Raw genomic sequence first — 8,574 nt, 5'->3', positions numbered from 1 at the left:
CTCTCTCTCTCTCTCTCTCTCTCTCTCACGCACACATTCTCACTTTTATGGATATAATAGATAGATTATGCTGGATATATTTCCATATGTCTGAATACCCTATATACAAATGGTCTAATCTGTAGATAACAAATTTATTGAATAGATAGGTTGAGAATTGTTCTCTCTCTCTCTCTCTCTCGCAACCTTACACACACAACCACACGCAAACATTCTGACTTTTATAGATATAATAGATCGATTATGCTAGATATATTTCCATATGTCTGAATACCCAATATACAAATTTTCAAATCTGTAGGTAAAAAATTTGTTGAATATATAGGTTGAGAATTGTTCTCTCTCTCTCACACACTCACATTCTCACTTTTATAGATATAATGTATAGATTATGCTAGATATATTTCTATATGTCTGAATACCCTATATACAAAGTTTAAAATCCGTAGATAAAAATACGTTGAGTATATAGGTTGAGAATTGTTCTCTCTCTCTCTTACGCACACACACACACACACACACACATTTTCACTTTTATAGATATAATAGATAGATTATGCTAGATATATTTCCATATGTCTGAATACCCTATATACAAATTTTCAAATCTGTAGATAAAAAATGTATTGAATATATAGGTTGAGAATTGTTCTCTCTCTCTCTCTCTCTCTCTCTCTCTCTCTCTCTCTCTCTGGCTACCTCACACACACACACACATTTTCACTTTTATAGATATAATAGATAGATTATGCTAGATATATTTCCATATGTCTGAATACCCTATATACAAACTTTCAAATCTGTAGATAAAAAATTTGTTGAGTATATAGGTTGAGAATTGTTCTCTCTCTCTCACACGAAACTGTGCGCTCGGCTTCTTCCCCCCCTTCCCACCCCAAATGCTTGGGAAACTGTGCACTGTTTTTGTTGGTTTTCAAGCTGCCTCTTCCCCCCCCACACACACACACAGTTTAACAGTAGTAGGAGGTCAAGAGAAAGAGGGTGAGAGAGAGAGAAGAGTAAGTTGGTGAGAGAGAGAGAAAAGAGAAAGAGGGTGTTGGTTTTATATTTTTATTATCGTCTAATATTTTGAAAGCTGAATTTCTAATAAAATGTGCATCTATAGGAGATAATGCCTGGGAATGTGTTCCCCCCCCCCCCACAGTTTAACAGTGGTGTGACGTCAAGAGAAAGAGGGTGAGAGAGAGGGAAGAGTAAGTGGGTGAGAGAGAGAAAGAGAGAGAAAAAAAAGAAAGACGGTGTTGGTTTTGTGAAAAAAGTTGTTATTTACAATTGTTCGCATTCTTGGCCTTTTGGTCAAGATCAAAGTGTAGTATCTGTTCTTCAGATGCTGCACTTCTATTTCTTGTTCTCTTTCGGTGGAGGAGAAATCCTCCACGACTGAGACAATTTTTATTTTTGTACCTTTTCTCCACGTTAAAAAACGACCCTGGTGTCTAACTCTGTCCCGTGGGGAGGCATAGTAAATAGGTACAATTGTTCGCCATTAGTGGATGTTGACGTCACGTCACGTGACATGACTAAGCGTTTTTTTTTTTTAGTATGAATAACATTTTTTGTTTTAATTATAAAGTCTACACTTAATTTTATAGAAAATGATGTATATATAATAGAAAAAAAAAATTACTGGTTTTGTTGGATTCAAGTGGATCCCCCCCCTCCAGTTTAAGAGATAGCAGGTCACGTGGTAATATACAAAATGGCTAGCGTAAATATAAAGATCGGTTTTTTTATCGACGAATATTTTGAAAGCTGAATTTTTTTTTATTCCTGTACATTTTTTCCTGATATTTTTCGTTAAAACTCTTGTATAAATACTATTTTTAACCAGTTAAATACGTTGGAGACATTGTCATGGAGTTTAATAATCTCTAGAACAAAGCAGAAGAGAAATTACAAAAGTATCGGTAAAACAAAGTGTTTGTTTACATTTGTTCGCCATTACTGGATGTTGACGTCACGTCACGTGACATGACTAAGCGTTTTTGGATTATGTAATATTAACATTAAAATGACAGGTTTTTTGGGGGGCCCCCCTAGGAGAGAAATGATCAGTTCACCCCCTTTTAATGGTCCGTTTGGTGTGGAATTTCGATATTTGTCATGCGGGTGATCAAGGTTCAATATGATACATAATTTGTCAACTTTGGTTGTGTCTGTCAAAAGTTTGAGCTGACGTCACGTCACGTGACACGTATTGAATAACGTTAAAATGACAGGTTTTTTGGGGGGCCCCCCTAGGAGAAAAACGATCAGTTGACCCCTTTCTACTGGTCCGTTTGACGTGAAATTTCGATATTTGTCATCCGGGTGATCAAGGTGCAATATGATACCAAATTTGTCAACTCTGGTTCCGTCTTTCAAAAGTTTTAGCGTTACAAACAAACATACATACATACATACATACATACATACATACACACCGATTTTTGGCTTTTATATATATAGAAGACTAGTGGGGCGTACCCGGTGTTGCCCGGGTGTTTTGAGGTGTGTGTGTGTGTGTGTGTGTTGGGGGGGGGGTTAGATAAAAAAAAACCCTGTTTAAAAAAAAAGAAAAACGTTGGCCGGGTGTTTGGAGGTGTAAAAGAAAAAAAGTTTTAGTAGAAAGGTAGGCTTGAACCCGGAACCTTTGATGCGGAGGTGGAAAGGAAATGGAAAAAAAAAAACCCTGCGACCTAACCATCTCAACCACGGGAATAGACGAATGGATAAGTGTGTTAAGTTGACGTTTATAAAGGGAAATTAACAGGTGCGAGAACGTTAAGTCGCGTGATGTTTGACCTAGTTTTGCGCTGGAGGCCAGTTTCTGTTTTCCTCGCTACGCGGCGATCAGAAAGTAGAAAAAGTAGGCCTTTAATATCAATGTCTGAGCGAGATAAAAAAAAAAAAAACTCAACTTTATAGGTATATAGATAGATATAAGGATATATAAAAATATTTCTGTCTGCTAAACTGTTTTAATTTAAAATTTGACTCAATTATGCAGAATGTAAATACTATGCATAAACAGAATTCAGCGTAATAGTGAAATGAAACCAGTCATTTATTAAGAAACCATCAAAAATGAATAAGTAATTACTTAACATTAGTTTTTTTCAAAGGAATATGCAAATTAGTTAACCTTCATGTAGTCGCTCACATATTCATGACTGAGTATATCAATGTAAGTCTAAGAAAAATAAAATCAACTTTATAGGTACGATACCAATAGGTCATCTGGCATAGCCTGGACGTAAAATACACATAAATATGATATTTAATTTATTATCAGAGCCAATCTTCAACTTAAAAAAATTTTTTTTTTTTTTATTACATTTTCACCCCAAACAAGGCACATTGCCACTTTGGTGTAGGGGGCTACTATCAGGGGAGACAGCTACTGGGGTACTATGTAAGGATTTGGGCAGCAAGATGTTGGTTCACGTTGCACTTGAACTTCTGCATGTCAGTACAGTTGGGTAAGCAGTGACCTCGAATGGAATTCCAAAGTCTAGCGGTTCTGGGGAAGAAACTACCGGAGTAGAAAGATCTTTTACATCTAGGGATCTCTGCAGTGTGAGGGTGGGATTTTGCAGCTTGTCGGGTCTGTCGAGGGTGTTCACGTCGTGGGGACACAAGTGCTTGCAGTTCATCAGAGCATTCACCATTAAAATACTTGTAGAACAGGCAGAGGGATGCAACGTTTCGTCGATGGGACAGAGGCTGAAGCTTAGATGCCAGTTTAGGGCCTATCAGATTTGCGACTCTCTTTTGAACCCGGTCAAGGAGCGAGAGACTAGTAGCCAATGCACCAGCCCAAATATGACAGCAATACTCCATACATGGGCGAATGGTTGCCTTATAGAGGTACAGGATACTTTCGGGTGTTAGTAGTTTTCTAGCACAGTAGAGAGAGCCCACCTTTCTTGCAGTGGCCCTGGCAATGCCCTCGATGTAACTGTTCCAACTCATGTTTCCTGTACACGTTAGGCCAAGGAGCTTGAAAGACGTACTCACAGATAAAGAGTCGTTGGCCATTGCTATAGGTGGTAGAGAAGGTTTCTTGTAATTATTGAAGGAAACTAGTTTAGTCTTGGCGGCATTGAACGTGACCATCCATTTATGTCCCCATTCCACTACTGATTGGAGGTCATCCTCTAGTGTTTCTGCCATTACTTTAGATATATGTTCATTTGTTTTCCTGTCGTGCCTGTTATAGAGCGTGGTGTCATCAGCATATATAACTTATTATTATATTGTACCCAATATAGTAAAAAAAAATAATAATTAAAAATAATTAAAAAAAAAACGGAAAGAAACTGATGTATGCGAGTATTATATTTTTTCTAAACAGTTCATTACAGTTAGTCAAGTACGATAACCATTAGGCCAACTTTACACGCTCTTTAAAAAGTGTTATCAAACCTACTTATTTTTAACATAGCCGTCATGTGAACGATTCACGCATGCGCAGTCATGAAACAGTTGACAAACAGATAAAAATCCGACCGCAACCCCCCCCCCCCAAGTACTGATTTTTAAACTTTGACCCACTTAGCAGCTTTTTTTTTCTTTTTTTTTTTTCGGATGGAAACTGATTAAAATTTTTTATACATGTCTGAATATCCTATATACCAAATTTCAAGTCTATTGATCAAAAAATTCGTTGAGTATATAGGTTGAGAGTTATCCTCACACAAACACACACACACACACACACAAACATACAAACACACATTCTCACTTTTATAGATAAAATATATATATGTATACAGTATGCAACGAGTGGATAAGATGAAATATTAGCAGTTTGAAAATATCGTTTATTCATTTAATTTATTTTAAGAATGGTATAAAAATTAAAATGGTATAAAATATTGTTTAAAAAAACATCTTAATTTTTATACCATAATTTATCTATGTATCTATAAACCTATAAAGTTGGATTTTTTGACGTTATATATAGATGGCTAGATTCAGCCACTCTGATGAGTCATAGACGACGAAAAATGTGTCAGTAGATAATTATATTTTTAAAATAATTCATAGGCCGCTCCCCATTTGGGGGTACCAAAATTGGTTAAAGGGGAAATTATTCCACACTCGCATTTAGGTAAAAATGCACTTTCGCATGTATAATTGAATTCATTCAAAAAGTATTGCAAAACAAAAACAAATACCATATATATATCTTGCTGCTCATCGCCCTTCATTATATCCCTGCAGCTTATGTCCCCAATAGTAGCCCCCTGCTTTAAAGTGGCACTGTGCCTTGTTTGGGGTGAAAACTGAATAATAATAAAAAAATATATGATATATTAAAATTTCCTTAATACGCAGCGTTTCAAAGAAATGCAGTCTTCTCATCAGAGGAAAGATATTAGGAAATGAATATTATAGTGAAGCTATGAATTTGCTGATACTTGCATTAATTGAAACAGCATAACTTTTCAATTTTTATAATTCTATACATAATTCTATGCATATGCATTCATATTAAAAACGAACTTATATATGTATATATATATATATTCGAATCTGTTTGAAACACCTACATCTAAAATTTCAAGCGTTTAGACCTAAAATTAGCGGAGGAGTTTGGTAGAGTTTTCAAAGGTCAAATCGTTGAATTTGACCCCTTGACAGACAAATTTCTGGCCAAAAACAGATTAAAAAAACTTTCTTAAATCTCAATACCCCTTATATCAAATCTCGAGTCTGTAGACTGAAAATTGTCAGAGTAGTTTGGTAGGGAAATGTACACACACGCAGACATACACACACACAATTTCACTTTAAATATAGATATATATACAGTTGTTGTGATTGTTGCCCTTACCATAAAATGTTCTCATCGTCTAAGATGACTTCTACCAAAGCCAGAGACTACACCACAAACACACAGATGATAAAAAAACAATAAACGCGACAGAGCTAAGGCTCTTAATTGATCTTTGACAACATCCGATGGCCGACCACTACGCTCAGCATCTTCAAAACCTCTTAACAGCGGATGAAAAAACATTAAAAAAATTTCTACATGTCTGAAACAGTTGACAAACAGATAAAAATCCGATGATCCCCCCAAGTACCAATTTTTCAATGTTAGCCCCTTAGCAGCCCCTTTTCTCCAGATAATAACCGATTAAAAAGTTGTCCACATGTCTGAATACCTTATATACCAAATTTCAAGTTAGTAGATCAAAAATTCGTCGAGTGTATAGGTTGAGAGTTGTCCTCACACATTCTCACGTTTATAGATATGTAGATATACACACACAGTATGCAACAGATTTTGTAATCAGGCCCATATTCCTTTATTTTCTTTTAAAGTTGATGAGTTCCTTTTCTTCTGATGAGTTAAGGGCGGAATAAATTCCAAAATTGAAATAATAATTAAGTGATTGATTCTGCGCTACGAAACAGGTGCTGTCAAGAATTGAACATAGTAACATGCCGAAAGTAAAAACGGTTAGAAGATAAACATCTTGGAATTTGGAATATGGATGCTTTGTCATTTATTTGTATATGCTCTGTAGTAACATCGAGCTTAATAAATTAAAGGATTGGTATAAATAAAAGGCGAAATATAATTGAATAAACATATTTTTCCATAAATATATATATATCATCTGCCTTACTTTTAATGCTAGGTTTATTTTTGGTGTCTTTTCAATTCAATAGAAATCCTCCTAAATTTGCTGATGAGGAGACCGTGCTTACCAAAAAAACTATGTATAATTGTTCTACGTGACTTCATGTATACCACAAATAAAAAGCACGGATTTCCGAAACGATCGTACAGATAATTGACTTTGTTGTTGTTCCTTCTTATGAAACTGATTTTTAATTTAATTAAATTTTGATTTTTAAATTTAAAAAATTTTTAAATTATAAATCACATTACTTAATATTGAATTAGCTCTAGGACATTTAACTATCGAGCTTATTATATATCTAAATTACAACGAGCATTTCCTGTATTTTAATTAAACTAGTAATTTCACTATTACATTAAAATACACTTAGCTCTTTAGACTATTATTCTAATCTCCTTTAAATTATATATATATATATATATATATATATATATATATATATATATATATATATATATATATTGACGGATTGATTGTTGCTATATGTATATAGCTATATATATATATATATATATATAGCTATATATATATATATATATATATATATATATATATATAGATTGTTGTTATATATATATATAGCTATATATATATATATATAGATTGTGGCTATATATATATATATATATATATATATTGTTGCTTATATATATATATATATATATATATATATATATATATATATATATATATATATATATATATATATATATAAAGGTATTTGCAGCTTCTCTTCCAATTTTCGGATTTTAATCATGTCACAGCACATTTCAATTTCTTTTGACAGATTGATTGTTGCTATTTCTTCTGGTGAGTGAAGGGCAAAATAGATTCACTGATTGATATAATAATTAAGTGATTGATTTTGCGCTATGAAACAGATACTGTCAAGAATTTTATAAGTCAACTGAATTAAAGGAATAAATTATAAGATGGTCAACATCATGAATTTTGGAGTATAACTTTTTTGTCATTTATTCTCTCTCTCTCTCTCTCCCTCTCTCTCTCTCTCTCTCTCTATATATATATATATATATACATATATATATATATATATATATATATATATATATATGTATAGAATAAAAATTGATAATTTTAAATTATGAATCAGTTTCATAAGAAAAGACAAACAAAATCAAATTGAGTGTACGATCGTTTCCGAACCGATATTCATTTTATTAAAATTGACAATAATTGACAAAGACTTTGTTTTCGAATATAATCTCCTCATCAGCACAAAAAGGGGGGGGTTTAAGACACCAAAAATAAACTTTTTTGTAGTAAGTAAGGCAGATTAGACGTTGATTTTCATTCGAAAATTTGTTTTAACGTATGTCAGTGCATATGTGGGCATGTTGCCTTTTGGTGACGAATGGTTGAAAGTCTTTGTCAATAATTATTGTCAATTTTAATAAAATGAACATCGCTTCCGAAACGATCGTACACTCGATTTGATTTTGTTTGTTTTTTCTTTTGAAACTGATTCATAATTTACAATTATCAATCTTTATCCTAAATATTAATATAGCTCTAGGATAAATATACCTATTGAGCTTATTATATATCTATATTATTGTGGGCAATGTTTTCTTTTAAAATATTAATACATTAAAATAAACTTTGCCTTTTAGACTCCAGGTCTAATTCTCTCTATAAAATATAAAAGATATATATATATATATATATATATATATATATATATATATATATATATATATATATATATATATATATATATATATATATTTTCTTTCTCTATATTTTTTATATAAGGGTTTTCTTGTGATCTCCCGTGAATAAGTTTTCTATAAATACGATGATTTCCACCGAGAAAGCTCGCATATTCCAATAAGGTAAAGTACTTTATTAGAAGCTGAATTATATTTCTAGATTTGAAACCCGAATTCAC

General features: G+C 32.8%; 1 pseudogene; it reads left to right on the top strand.

Annotated features, from left to right (window-relative positions):
• Window positions 1-1,296: 1,296 nt before the first annotated feature.
• LOC145268930 (U2 spliceosomal RNA) lies at window positions 1,297-1,430 on the top strand (annotated as a pseudogene).
• The last annotated feature ends 7,144 nt before the right edge of the window (window positions 1,431-8,574 follow it).

Source organism: Euprymna scolopes, chromosome 44 (assembly GCF_053919585.1).
Source record: "Euprymna scolopes isolate OS-2025 chromosome 44, ASM5391958v1, whole genome shotgun sequence".
NCBI lineage: Eukaryota > Metazoa > Mollusca > Cephalopoda > Sepiida > Sepiolidae > Euprymna > Euprymna scolopes.
The sequence above is the reverse complement of the archived record's forward strand: the minus strand, read 5'-3'. Positions and strand labels throughout refer to the sequence as shown.